Below are 13,931 nucleotides of genomic sequence, written 5' to 3'. Positions count from 1 at the left end.
TTCAAAGAATTTTAAACAATAAAGAGTCCTTGTGAAATCTGAGCTAACATACAACTAAACCATCAGAAAATTAAATTTGTGACTGCTTGTTATACGGCTGAATATATCAAATGTTTCAATGGCAAAATGAAACAAGACAGAATTTATGAACTCAAGGATAATCATACAAATAACAATTACAGCTGTAACCATTAGTACACTCATCAAGTTCAAATGATGTCCATTTCAAAGTAATTGCTGGAAAGGACATTGTCGAACTCTGTGCGAAATTCAGGATAAGAACTGTAAGTGCATGGCACTTCAAGGGTAGCTCCACAGGTGTGAGCAACAGGCCTTCTGTTGAGCCCAGTTTCAGCATTAAAGCACACCAAAACTTTGTCAACACACATCACAGAAGATCCTGTGCAGAAGCGCAGGATTTTTTCAGCTTTGGTTTCATCAGCGTTTTTAACATAACGCTGAAGATGGTTAAACGTTGTTTGTTCTCCGTGAGACAGCATCAATTTTGTTGTTTCAAATAGCTGCACTAGTCTTTTGCCTGTGGCCTTCTTTGTCTCATACAGAGATAACACACTTTCCTTGTCTGCCAGTTTCAGCTGCAGATGTGCCATGGGTGTGGAGAAGCAATCCATTATATACTTTGGCTCTTGGAGAATGGCCTTAAGAGCCATTGTTTCAATGGCAGGCTGCATGTTGTTCTTAGGTGGTAGGAAGTGGGAACCCATCCTTGTAAAAAGGTCAAGCAGGTCCTCTTCATCATTTTCATCCATTGTGCCTTGGAGCGCCTTCTCAACAGCTGATCTCTCAACAGGAGGGAGATAGTTGAGAAACGATGCAATCAGAATGTCTACATCAACTGAGTCCATTCCGTGGATGCAAGCTAAAATGAAAGCCCTTGACAGCCTCACTGGAAAGACACCATGGTCTAGTAAGCCTTTCACCCATATCTGCCCAACTGCTTGCCATTCAGCCTCACTAAAGTCTGGCCTCAGCCTTGGAACTCGTTCATTTTCACCTTCACACTGTTCCAAAAATTGCTCCCAAAATGCAGTGTAAACCTCCCTTGACACCCCAGCATCATCAACAGCATTTTCATTTACAAAGTTCATCTTTAAAGTCTCATTCAGAATCCGATTGTCCATAAATACAGCCAAAAGATCATCAACAACTTTTATCCTGCGAATTGATACATGTAGGGGGCTCTGTGGGTCTCCTGAATTTGATGGGGAAAGTTGGTTGCTTGAATCTAAAGGCAAACCTTGTGCGATGAAATTCAGTCCATGGTCCTGAGTAAAAGACAAAACATTCCATAAAAAATGCAAATGAATTGTACAGATTACACAATATCAATGTTCTGAAAAAGTTTGAAATTTATTTGTCTAATTTTAGTGGGCTGTACATTCCCAAACCATGGTTGCACTGACAATTTATATATAACATTAACATTGTGGCCTGATGGATGTCCTTGTATGCCTCACAGAAAATTATACAAGTTTTCTTTACATGTATGAGAAGACTCACTTCTGTGCAAAATAGGTAGAGAACACAATAGTGACACCAAAACAATGTCTCACTGCTGTGTTATATAAATAATTTGATTTCAACTAAATTTCCTGTTTAATCTTATCTTAATGTAAAACACTGGAATTGTATCTTAACTGACAATATCCTTTTAATTCAAATGGACCCACAAACTGCCATATCCTCAGAAAATAGCATGAAAATTTGGCATCTCTACAGTATGTAAAGGTAGGTGTTTATGGTTGCCTGAATTGATCCATCTTACCTGTGCAATCTGGGGTGCTTCCTCCTGTATTGACTGCATATGGGGTGTGGGCAAGCCATTAGCTGAAGACAATGGTAGCAGGAAACCATCCATAGGTAATCCATTTGTGTCGGCATTCTGAGAAGGAAGTATGGCATTAATTGACAACAGACACCTTAACCCTTCAAGATTAGAAGACTCTTCTTCAATCTTCTACCTTGGCCTATTCTAAATCATGAATGTTCCTAAAAAGTCTGCAAAATATGTCAATAGGTCTTAAGAAATAGAACAAAAATACACCTCTTTATTTTCAGCCTACATGTCTCACTTACAAGAGTAAAAAGACATATTACAGTGGAATTCCACAGGTTTTTATCAGATTTTGATGTACTTCTTACTACTTAAAATGTTGTATTATTGCTGCAAAAAAATCTAGTTTTAAACAAACAAGAGATGAATTCTGATTAATAGAAATCGAGCAAGTGTTTCACAGTACTGTAGGTTATTTAAGATCCAAAAGAATATTACAGAAAATAACACGCATGCTTAAATTTTGTCCATGCAGGAATGCATGATCAGCTTTTTTAAAATCAGAACTATGCAAGTTACTGAATTTGATTATTAATAAATTTCCATATTTTGTCACACTTAAACCATATCAACCACAACTGTCCATGGTCTTACCTGTCTGAGATCCTCACTGTTGACATAATTCAGGGTTATCACGACTGTGTCATCACCATCTGCTCTGACAAGATCCTCTTCAGGATTCCATACAACCGTATCCGCTTCGTCTATGTGTGGAAAACGAAATTCCAAATCTTCTGGAAGTTTGTCCCGGGACTCTAGTTTGAAGGATTTGTTAGGAACTACAGTATACTGGTCAGATCAATAATTTCAGAGCAGTGGTCAGGGAAATCATGATCACTTGAGTCAGTCTGCTGCCGCTGTCCCACGACAGTGTTTTTAATGTCTGTTGGGGTTGAATGCATATGATGGGATTTTCCTGGACTTTGTGTTGTCACTGCCTCACAGAGTGATTTCAGTTTTTTTGGATTGTGTTCCATCTGGAAATTGTGAATCTGTGAACCAGAAAACAAACACAAGACACAAACGAAAATAATTCAATAATTTTTTCAGCAGCCAGTCATTTAGTACATGTTAATGAATACAAAGCTGTAAGTCTTTCACAGATGTATTAAATGTACCTTACCACACAAGTCAACAACAAATTCCTGGAATAATTTCATCCTACAGAAGTGCAAATATTCGTAGATGTACATAAAGCACTTGAATAAGACAACTCTTTATTGCAGTTGCACAGTCATACCTAGTACAATAGTACAACAAAATTAATAAATATGTCGCATGTTACCACCGAGCACTACTAAACACAACAAAATACAGTAACTTTAAAGTGATCATTATTTGTAATAATAACTTTCTAATAATAATTTAATAATAATAACTTTCTAATAATAATAACAGTCAAGGGAGACCGTGGCTCAGGGGGTTGGGAATCGCATCTGTAACCGGAAGGTCGCCGGTTCGATCCCCGGGCTCTCTGTCCTGGTCGTTGTGTCCCTGGGCAAGACACTTTACCCTACTTGCCTACTGGTGTTGGCCAGAGGGGCCGATGGCGCGATATGGCAGCCTCGCTTCTGTCAGTCTGCCCCAGGGCAGCTGTGGCTACAACCGTAGCTTGCCTCCACCAGTGTATGAATGTGAGAGTGAATGAATAGTGGCATTGTAAAGCGCTTTGGGTGCCTTGAAAAGCGCTATATAAATCCAATCCATTATTATTTTAACAAACCTGTGTGCCAGTGTCACTGTCAGATGAATCCCCATGTTCAAGTAGATCTGGGACAAAATCATCTGTCTCACTGTCAGATCCAAGTAATGTCACCGGTGAATCTTCAGTTATGCTGACAGAAAAATCCTCTTCAGATGAGGACTGAACTGTTAACGGTGTTTCATCTTTCGTGCAAATGTAAAATCTCAGGAGCTTCAATTTGGTTTGTTCATAAAGTTTGCCAACAGTGTCATCTAAAGCAATCGGATTTCTTTTAAAATCACAGACATCAATGACAAAGTCTTCAACTCTCCCTTTTGGCGAGTACCCATCTGGAAAAAACAGGTCCTTTCTCATTTCCAAAATCTTAGCTACAGTTGTAGTTTTTCCACAGTTGCATGTCTTGTTCCTCCACCATTTCTGGTTCTCACTTGACGGTATTCATTACTGCTTAAATGAAGCCATCCGATTTCTATTTTTCTGCAGGTCTTCTCTCCTGCAGTATTTTTCTGTCTTGCCATCCCTTCACTTTGCTTGTGGAACACACCTGATGAACCACACAGCACTCCTTTGGTTTTTGATCTTACTTTCCGTGCCGCAATTTTATCTCTTAGGTTCTGCAGAAGAGTCTCTTTATCTGTGCTGTACTTAGTTTGTTGACAGAAGGACTGGACAGCTACTCTGTCACCATATGTCCTTTTGTATTTTGCCATTTGTCCATCAGTCATGACGGACAGCACTGCCTTATCCACCTGCAGACAAAACATTAGAGAAATGCTATTAATATACTTTTATTCTAGGAAGCCACACTAGCACACATGGAATACTAACTGTATTAGAATAGAGTTCTTAATCACTGTTCATGATCATTATCAAAAGTTACTCTGTCAACTTCTGTCTTATTACTTTACTGTTGCTGTGTTAGTATTAGTATAGTAATAGTAGTAGATATTTATATACTACGTTACTAAAAAATATTTTGCTAGTAAGGTATAAGTAAGGTAAGTTCCACCAAGTATTTTGTGCCATGGTGTCCATGTTACCATGGTAACGGCACAGCCAGATAACAACATCCAAATTCATGGGCTGCAACCTCTTTTTTTTAAACTTTATTTATCACATTGTCCAAATTCATGGGCTGCATCCTCCTGAGGACGCTTTTGTAGACCGATTATCAATCAATCAATCAATCAATCAATCAATCTTTATTTATAAAGCACTTTTCATACAGAAAAAATGTAGCACAAAGTGCTTTACATAGTTAAAAGCAGCCCACCCCACCCTCCAACTCACTCCCCACACTCTCAATACACATATATCCCCCCACCCCCACCCACACACACACACACACACACGCACACTTAAAGAGTAAAAATTGGGCTGGGCTCGCATGAGCCAAGTGAGGAAACATTATAACAGAGAGCCGTCTGCACCGGGAGCCGGTCACAGACCGCAGCCTCCGGGCTGGGCACACAGCCGGAGGGAGGCAAAGGAGCCCCCCAACCAGGCTGAGAGGACCCCAGAGACCCAGCAGCCACGGTCAATAACAGCCCCGGTGCAGAGAGCGCCCTCCGAGGAAACACTGGAGATATGACGCAATACGATGTATACAGGGTAAAATGATAAAATAAATAAGAACAGGATACAATATAAATATAAATAGAGTAAGAAGATTAAAAAATGAATAAGAATAAAATCAAGAAATATTAGGTAAATCCTAAATTAATAATAGAATAACAGGATAGAATAAATAAGCATAAAAAATAAATAAACGCCAAGTAAAAGCTAAATTAAAAAGGTGGGTCTTGAGCCTGTTCTTAAAAACATGTACGTTCTCTGCGGCCCTGAGCTCCTCCGGCAGGCTGTTCCACAGACGAGGACCATACCACTGAAAAGCTGCCTCTCCGTGAGTATGTGTCCTGACTTTAGGGACAATCAAAAGGCCAGTACCAGAGGACCTCAGGGTCCGCGAGGGTTCGTATGGTAAAAGCAGATCTGAGAGATAAGAAGGCCCAAGACCATTAAGACATTTAAAAACCAATAAAAGAACTTTAAAATCGATCCTGAAACACACGGGGAGCCAGTGCAGCGATTCTAAAACCGGTGTAATGTGGGCCCGCCCTCTGGTCTTCGTCAGCACACGAGCTGCCGAGTTTTGCAAGAGTTGTAAAGTTGAAATATTCTTCTTAGGAAGACCAGAGAGCAGGGCATTACAGTAATCAATGCGACTGGTAATAAAAGCATGCATCAGCATCTCCGTGTTGGCCCGAGAGAGAATAGGGCGGACTCTGGCTATATTTTTTAGATGATAAAATCCAATTTTGGTTACATGTTTAACATGTGGGATAAAACCAAGCTCAGAGTCAAAAATAACACCCAGGTTTTTCACTTGTAGCGAAGGACATAGTGAAAATGCCTCTAATTTAGACAAGAGTTTCTCTCTCTGAGCCTCAGGACCGACAATTAAAACTTCAGTTTTGTCCTGGTTAAGCTGTAAAAAGTTTTCTGCCATCCAAGATCTTATATCCAAGATACAGTTAAAAAGGGCATCCATTGGTCTGGTGTCATCAGGAGACACGGAGATGTACAGCTGCGTGTCATCAGCATAACTGTGGAAGTTCACTCCATGCTTCCTGATGACACTGCCGAGAGGCAACATATACAAATTTAAAAGTACAGGGCCTAGAACCGACCCTTGAGGCACACCACATGTCATTTTATGGATCTTAGAGGAGCATGTATCCATACTCACCATAAAAGATCTGTCAGAGAGATAGGAAGTGAACCAGTTGTGTACAGCACCAGAGAGGCCCACCATGTGTTTTAGTCTGTTTAAAAGAATAGCGTGGTCTACTGTATCAAAGGCTGCGCTTAGATCCAGTAGCACCAGGACTGAGAGCTTTTGGGCGTCCCAGTTACATCTAAGATCATTTAAAACCTTTAGGAGAGCAGTCTCTGTGCTGTGGTTCACCCTAAATCCAGACTGGAATATCTCCAGGATCTGTCTATCATTGAGAAAATCAGTAATCTGAGTAAAAACAAGTTTTTCTAAGACTTTACTTAAAAATGGTAAGTTGGATACAGGTCTGTAGTTATTAAAATCATTACAATCCAAATTGCTCTTCTTCAGAAGGGGCCTCACCACCGCCGTTTTAAAGGCAGCAGGGAAGACACCCAACTGAAGAGAGCAATTCATCATGTATAAAAGCTCAGCCTCAAAAAATCCATAAAGTGTTTTAAAGAGTGAAGAAGGAATTGGATCTAAAAGACATGTGGTGGGTCTCACTGTGGAGAAAACCTTCTGAAAGTTCTCAGCATTAACCAGGACAAAGCTGTCCAGTGTCTCCTCAGGTACAATCGAGCCCTCAGATGTGTTTACAATCATATCGCGATTAGGTAAAATATCAGATCTGATGGCGCTGATCTTTCCCCTGAAGTGGTCTGCAAACTGCTCACAGAGTGAGTCTGTGGGGGTTCTTTTGGAGCTTTTAAAATCAGGGTTAAATAAATGATCTATGGTGGAAAAGAGGACCTTGGGATTATTTTTGTTAATACTGATTATTTTGGCGAAGTATGAATTTCTTGACTTCCTTAATGTATTATTGTACATTTTAAGTTGCTCGGAAAATATTTGATGGTTGATATTATTTTTATTTTTCCTCCATCTCCTTTCTGCTGCCCTGCAATTTCTTTTGAGTTTTTTGACTTCTTCGTTTCTCCAGGGTGATGCATGTTTTACGTTAATCTTTTTGGTGGTGAGTGGAGCAACGGAGTCAAGGCTTTTCTTCAGTTTGCTGTTAAAATAACTAAAAATCAAATCGCAGGGTGCAGGTAAAATCACAGGGGGGCATTTGACTAAAACCCTGGTAAAATTTGCAGCCACTTCAGAGGTTAGATAGCGCCTCCTCACAGTTTGCACCGAGGTCTTCCGCTGAATAAAACACACAGTAGTGGTCAGAGACAGCCAAGTCAACAACAGAGGACACGCTGGTGGACAGCCCATGGGTGATGACCAGGTCCAGAGTGTGTCCTCTGTTGTGAGTCGGCTGCGTGACGTGCTGGATAAAATCCAAACAGTGAAGAATGTTTAAGAATTCTTTTGTTGCAGGGTCAGAAGGATTATCTATGTGCAGGTTAAAATCCATCCATCCATCTTCATCCGCTTTGTCCGGGGCCGGGTCGCGGGGGCAGCAGCCTAAGCAAAGAGGCCCAGACCTCCCTCTCCCCAGCCACCTCCTCCAGCTTGTCCGGGGGAATACCAAGGCGTTCCCAGGCCAGCCGAGAGATATAATCTCTCCAGCGTGTCCTGGGTCTGCCCCGGGGCCTCCTCCCGGTGGGACATGCCTGGAACACCTCACCCAGGAGGCGCCCAGGGGGCATCCTTGTCAGATGCCCGAACCACCTCAGCTGGCTCCTTTCGATGTGGAGCAGCAGCTGCTCTACTCTGAGCCCCTCCCGGATGGCCGAACTTCTCACCCTATGTCTAAGGGAGAGGCCAGCCACCCTTCGGAGGAAGCTCATTTCTGCCGCTTGTATCCGCGATCTCGTTCTTTCGGTCACTACCCACAGCTCGTGGCCATAGGTGAGGGTAGGGACGTAGATCGACCGGTAAATTGAGAGCTTCGCTTTTACACTCAGCTCCCTCTTCACCACGGCGGACCGGTGCAGCGTCCGCATTACTGCAGCTGCAGCCCCAATCCGTCTGTCGATCTCCGGCTCCCTTCTCCCATCACTCGCGAACAAGACCCCGAGATACTTGAACTCCTCCACTTGGGGCAGGAACTCATCCCCGACCCGGAGTGGGCACTCCACCCTTTTCCGGCTGAGAACCATGGCCTCAGATTTGGAGGTGCTGATCCTCATTCCCGCTGCTTCACACTCGGCTGCGAACCGTTCCAGTGCGAGCTGGAGGCCTTCACCCGATGAAGCCAACAGAACCACATCATCTGCAAAAATCAGAGATGAGATTCTGAGGCCACCAAAGCGAAAGCCCTCCGCCACTTGGCTGCGCCTAGAAATCCTGTCCATAAAAATTATGAACAGAACCGGAGACAAACGGCAGCCCTGGCGAAGCCCATCACCCACCGGGAACGAGTCCGACTTATTGCCGGCAATGCGAACCAAGCTCTTGCAACGGTTGTATAGGGATCGAATGGCCCGTAGCAATGGGCCAGACACCCCATATTCCTGCAACACCTCCCACAGGACACCCCGAGGGACACGGTCGAATGCCTTTTCCAAGTCCACAAAACACATGTAGACTGGTTGGGCAAACTCCCATGCACCCTCAAGTATCCTCGAGCGGATAAAGAGCTGGTCCAGTGTTTCGCGACCAGGACGAAAACCGCATTGTTCCTCCTGTATCCGAGGTTCGACTAACGGACGAACTCTCCTTTCCAGCACCCTGGCATAGACTTTCCCAGGGAGGCTGAGGAGTGTGATCCCCCTGTAGTTGGAACACACCCTCCGGTCCCCTTTCTTAAAGATGGGGACCACCACCCCGGTCTGCCAGTCCACAGGTACTGCCCCTGATCTCCACGCAACATTGCAGAGGCGTGTCAACCAGGACAGCCCTACAACGTCCAGAGCCTTCAGGAACTCGGGGCGGACCTCATCAACACCAGGGGCTCTGCCACCAAGGAGTTGTTTAACTGCCTCAGTGACCTCGCCCCCGGAAATTGGCGGGTCATTCCCCTCATCCCCAGACTCTGCTTCCTCCTCGGAAGACGTGTCAGTGGGATTAAGGAGGTCCTCGAAGTATTCCTTCCACCGCCTGACAATTTTCTCAGTCGACGTCAGCAGCGCTCCGCCAGCACTATACACAGTGCAGGTAGAGCACCGCTTTCCCCTCCTGAGACGTCTGACGTCAGAATCTCTTCGAGGCAGTCCGAAAGTCTTTTTCCATGGCCTCTCCGAACTCCTCCCACACCCGAGTTTTTGCTTCAGCCACTGCCCGAGCCGCATTCCGCTTGGCCTGTCGATACCTGTCGGCTGCCTCCGGAGTCCCACAGGCTAACCAAGCCCGATAGGACTCCTTCTTCAGCCTGGTGGCTCCCTTCACCTCTGGTGTCCACCATTTGGTTCGGGGATTACCACCACGGCAGGCACCCACCACCTTGCGGCCGCAGCTCAATGCAGCAGCTTCGGCAATGGAGACGCTGAACATGGTCCATTCGGACTCAATGTCCCCAGTCTCCCTCGGAATGCTGTTGAAGCTCTGCCGGAGGTGTGCGTTGAAGATCTCGCGGACTGGGGCCTCTGCTAGACGTTCCCAGCACACCCTCACTACACGTTTAGGTGCACCAGGTCTGTCCAGCGTCCTCCCCCGCCACCTGATCCAACTCACCACCAGGTGGTGATCAGTTGACAGCTCAGCCCCTCTCTTTACCCGAGTGTCCAGAACATATGGTCGCAGGTCTGCTGATACGATTACAAAATCGATCATCGACCTACGGCCTAGAGCGTCCTGGTGCCACGTGCACTTATGGACACTCTTATGTTCGAACAGGGTGTTCGTTATGGCCAAACTGTGGTTAGCACAGAAGTCCAATAACAGAGCACCGCTCGGGTTCAGATCAGGGAGGCCGTTCCTCCCAATCACGCCCCTCCAGGTCTCGCTGTCGTTACCCACGTGAGCATTGAAGTCTCCCAGCAGGACAACAGAGTCTCCAGGTGGAGCACCCCCCCCCCCCCCCCAGGGACTCTAAGAAGGCTGGGTACTCTGAACTGCCACTCGGCGCATAAGCGCAGATGACAGTCAGGTCCCGTTCCCCGACCCTAAGGCGCAGGGAACAAACCCTCTCGTCCACCGGGAAAAACCCCAACGTACCGGCAGCAAGCCGAGGGGATATTAGGATACCCACCCCAGCCCGCCGCCTCTCACCAGGGGCAACTCCAGACTGAGACAGAGTCCAGCCCCTCTCCAGGAGACTGGTTCCAGAGCCCAAGCCATGTGTAGAGGTGAGCCCGACTATATCTAGCCGGTACCTCTCAACATCACGCACTAACTCAGGCTCCTTCCCCACCAGAGAGGTGACATTCCATGTCCCTATTGCCAGTCTTGGCAGCCGGGGGTCAGTCCGCCAGGGCCTCCGCTCCTGGCCGCCACCCGGCACACAATGCACCCGACCCCTATGGCGCCTCCTGCGGGTGGTGGGCCTGCGGGAGGATGGGCCCATGTCTCCTCTTCGGGCTGTGCCCGGCCGGGCCCCATGGACTAAGGCCCGGCCACCAGACGCTCGCCCTCGGGCACCCTCCCCGGGCCTGGCTCCAGGGCGGGGCCCCGGTAACCCTATCCCGGGCAGGGTAAACTGTTCCCTCGGTGTCCTTTTCATAAGGGTCTTATGAATCGCTCTTTGTCTGGTCCCTCACCCAGAGCCAATTTGCCATGGGAGACCCTACCAGGGGGCAAAAGCCCCCAGACAACATAGCCCCTGGGATCCCTGGGACACACAAACCCCTCCACCACGATAAGGTAGCGATTCAAGGAGGGGAGGTTAAAATCACCGGTTAAAATTATCATATTATATTTTGAATGTATGTTTGTTAAAAATTCTGAGAATTCCTTGATAAAAGCAGCGCTGTCTTTAGGTGGTCTATAAATTGTGACAGATAAAACTGGAGGGCTGCTGAAAACAATAGCATGGAATTCAAAAGTAGTAAAATGATCAAATAAAATTTGTTTGGTGGTGAGTGTGTTGTTGGCTAAAGATGCAGTCCCACCACCTCTCTTACCACTTCTAATAGAAAAAGAGAAATTAAAATTTGGTGGGGAGGCCTCAGTGAGAACAACTGGTGCATCCGAGCCCAGCCATGTTTCAGTTAAAAATAAACAGTCAAGTTTATTATCTAAAATTAAATCATTAATAATAAAAGACTTGTTCGACAGAGAGCGTACATTTAAAAGTGCCATACTGATTGAGACTGGTGGATTATTGACAATAGAGTTGAATGGATGTTGATATTTTTGAAGAGGCCGGAGGTTATTAATGTTTTTGGAGTTACTGGATTTATGATAATTCTGTTGCTCTCTGTTTGTGATTATGACGGGTATTGTGTTGACTGTGGGAGAGAAAGGTCCTAGTCCAGAGTTTTGTGTATTACTGTTAAAAGTGGAACAAATATAGGAGCTGGGACCAGGGGAACATCAGTCAGTGGCAGACAGTGGCGATGTGCGGGAGTGCTGTACGCCAAATGCCAAATTGGCGGACAGCAAACTGCGTCCCCAGGCGTTGAGGTGGAGCCCGTCTGCCCCAAAAAGATGCCTCCTCTCCCAGAAGGCATCAAAGTTGTTAATAAAACCCACGCCGTGGGAGATACAGGCAGAGGAAAGCCAGGTGTTAAGGCTGAGCAGCCGGCTGAAACGGCCTATCCCTCTGCCACAGGTGGGGGTGGGCCCAGAGATAAAAGCACTCACCTGCAACTGACCAAGGAGGCTGAAGAGTTCGAGGAAGTCCAACTTCAGCAGCTCAGATTGCTGTTTGGGGATGTCATTGGTGCCGATGAAAAGATTATGTCACAGCGATGAGCCGAAGGCTATCCAAATTCGTAGACTCATTTTTTTTTATTTGCACAGAAATGTACAACAATTATGGCAATCTCTACAAAGATTCTATTTTAAATTCGTAAACTCCTCCGAATAATTATTGAACTTTATTAAGAAACAGTATACAGAACATGTATACAACCAGAACAAAATTAACATATGCCAGGGGGTGTAATACAAAGAATTACAAACATTCACTTTTCACCGAATTTGAAGGATGGGTCGGGTGTGTGCTTCGTCCCCTTTGAGAGGACAAGATGGCGCCTGTGTTTGGCTTTGCCGCTTGTGCCGCTAATACAGCTCGCTGGTATAGTTTTATACTGGCCGCTATTGTCACTTGCAATATTATTTTTACCGTCCTATGTTTTGATTTTGTCTCTGCCACCAATACTTATGATCGGGGCACGATGTTGTATATCAAAGATTCAATGGAGAGCTACTGTGACAGCTGGGACAGTTACAGGAAATTTTTCCCTCCACCCTTTGTGTGTTCCTCACCTGACTGCATGTTACCGTACATATCGGTGGGATTTAACACGAAGAAAAGAAGAAGTAGGGGAACCAGGGCCGGTGTCCAGGTGCGACTGAGAAGGTACCGAAGATTAGCTTCTTGGATGTGGGAAGAATCCCGGTGCCTACGACCAATTCATCTATTGTCACCTGGTGCCGACGCTACACTGCAGTTCCCAGCTCGGAATCTATGGTCTGATGGCCCCATGTTCACTTGGCGTCCCTCCTTCGACCGCCGTTTTGATGGCAGAGGTGATGTACCACTATGGATATTAGCTTCTGCTAGCCCTGAAGTCCCCGCCCGGCGTAACAGGTGTAGAGGTGCGCACAGGTGTTTATTTCGAGTGCCACTGCAGTCAGCTGTTGACTGCACCAACCAAAAGTCTTCAATCAGGTTTGCCCTGCTCAACACTCGCTCAATCACAAACAAATCGTTTATTTTAAACGATCTTTTTATAAAGGAATCTCTCAACTTCTTGTGTTTAACTGAGACGTGGCAACAAAACATGGATTATATACATCTGAAGGAAATTTGTTCGACTGGCTGCTCCGTCATCGGAACTCCACGTCTTTCGGGACGTGGCGGAGGTCTCGCTGTTGTGCACCAGGACAGATTCACATGCAGACTGATGAACTCGGATTCTTTTACCTCATTTGAACTTCAGATGATCAAGGTCGGCTCTTTGCACACCTTTTATTGTATTTTAATCTACCGACCTCCTGGCCCTGCCGGAGTCTTCTTAACTGAATTTAACGACCTCCTATCATCCATTATTAAATTAGAGAAGGTGGTAATGTTGGGAGATTTTAACTTTCATATTGATGATGCATCCTGTAATATGGCTGCTGACTTCATGACTATCACAGAGTCTTTTAATTTTATGCAGCATGTTTCTGGCCCTACACATGTAAAGGGTCACACATTGGACCTTGTTTTCTCCTTGGGTTTAAATATAAATGACATTCGTGTGGAAAATGTCCATGTGAGTGACCATAGCTGCATATATTTTAACTTGTCGTTTTATTTGGATCCCCCGGCTCCCAAAATAACGATTGAAAGGCGAATCATAAACCTGAACGCCGGCAAAAGGTTCTCTGCCATGTTTGACGCTGAAATGACTTACAATGACTTGGACTCTCTTGTCTCATCCTTTAATAACCAGTGTACTTCTATTTTAGACATAGTGGCACCTCTGAAAAAAAGTACTGTCCTACGTTTGAAATCTCATCCTTGGTTAATTGAAAACATTCGTAATTTCAGGAGATATTGTCGCAAGCTAGAACGTTTGTGGAAGGCTTCCAAACTTGAGGTTTATAAG

General features: G+C 45.4%; 1 pseudogene; it reads right to left on the bottom strand.

Annotated features, from left to right (window-relative positions):
- Positions 1 to 209: 209 nt before the first annotated feature.
- On the bottom strand, positions 210 to 4,303 carry LOC146607823 (uncharacterized; annotated as a pseudogene).
- Positions 4,304 to 13,931: the final 9,628 nt, after the last annotated feature.

The sequence above is a fragment of the Diplotaxodon limnothrissa genome, linkage group LG23, assembly GCF_057381915.1.
Source record: "Diplotaxodon limnothrissa isolate DT_005_m linkage group LG23, D_limnothrissa_male_GT1.1, whole genome shotgun sequence".
Taxonomy (NCBI): domain Eukaryota; kingdom Metazoa; phylum Chordata; class Actinopteri; order Cichliformes; family Cichlidae; genus Diplotaxodon; species Diplotaxodon limnothrissa.
The sequence above is the reverse complement of the archived record's forward strand: the minus strand, read 5'-3'. Positions and strand labels throughout refer to the sequence as shown.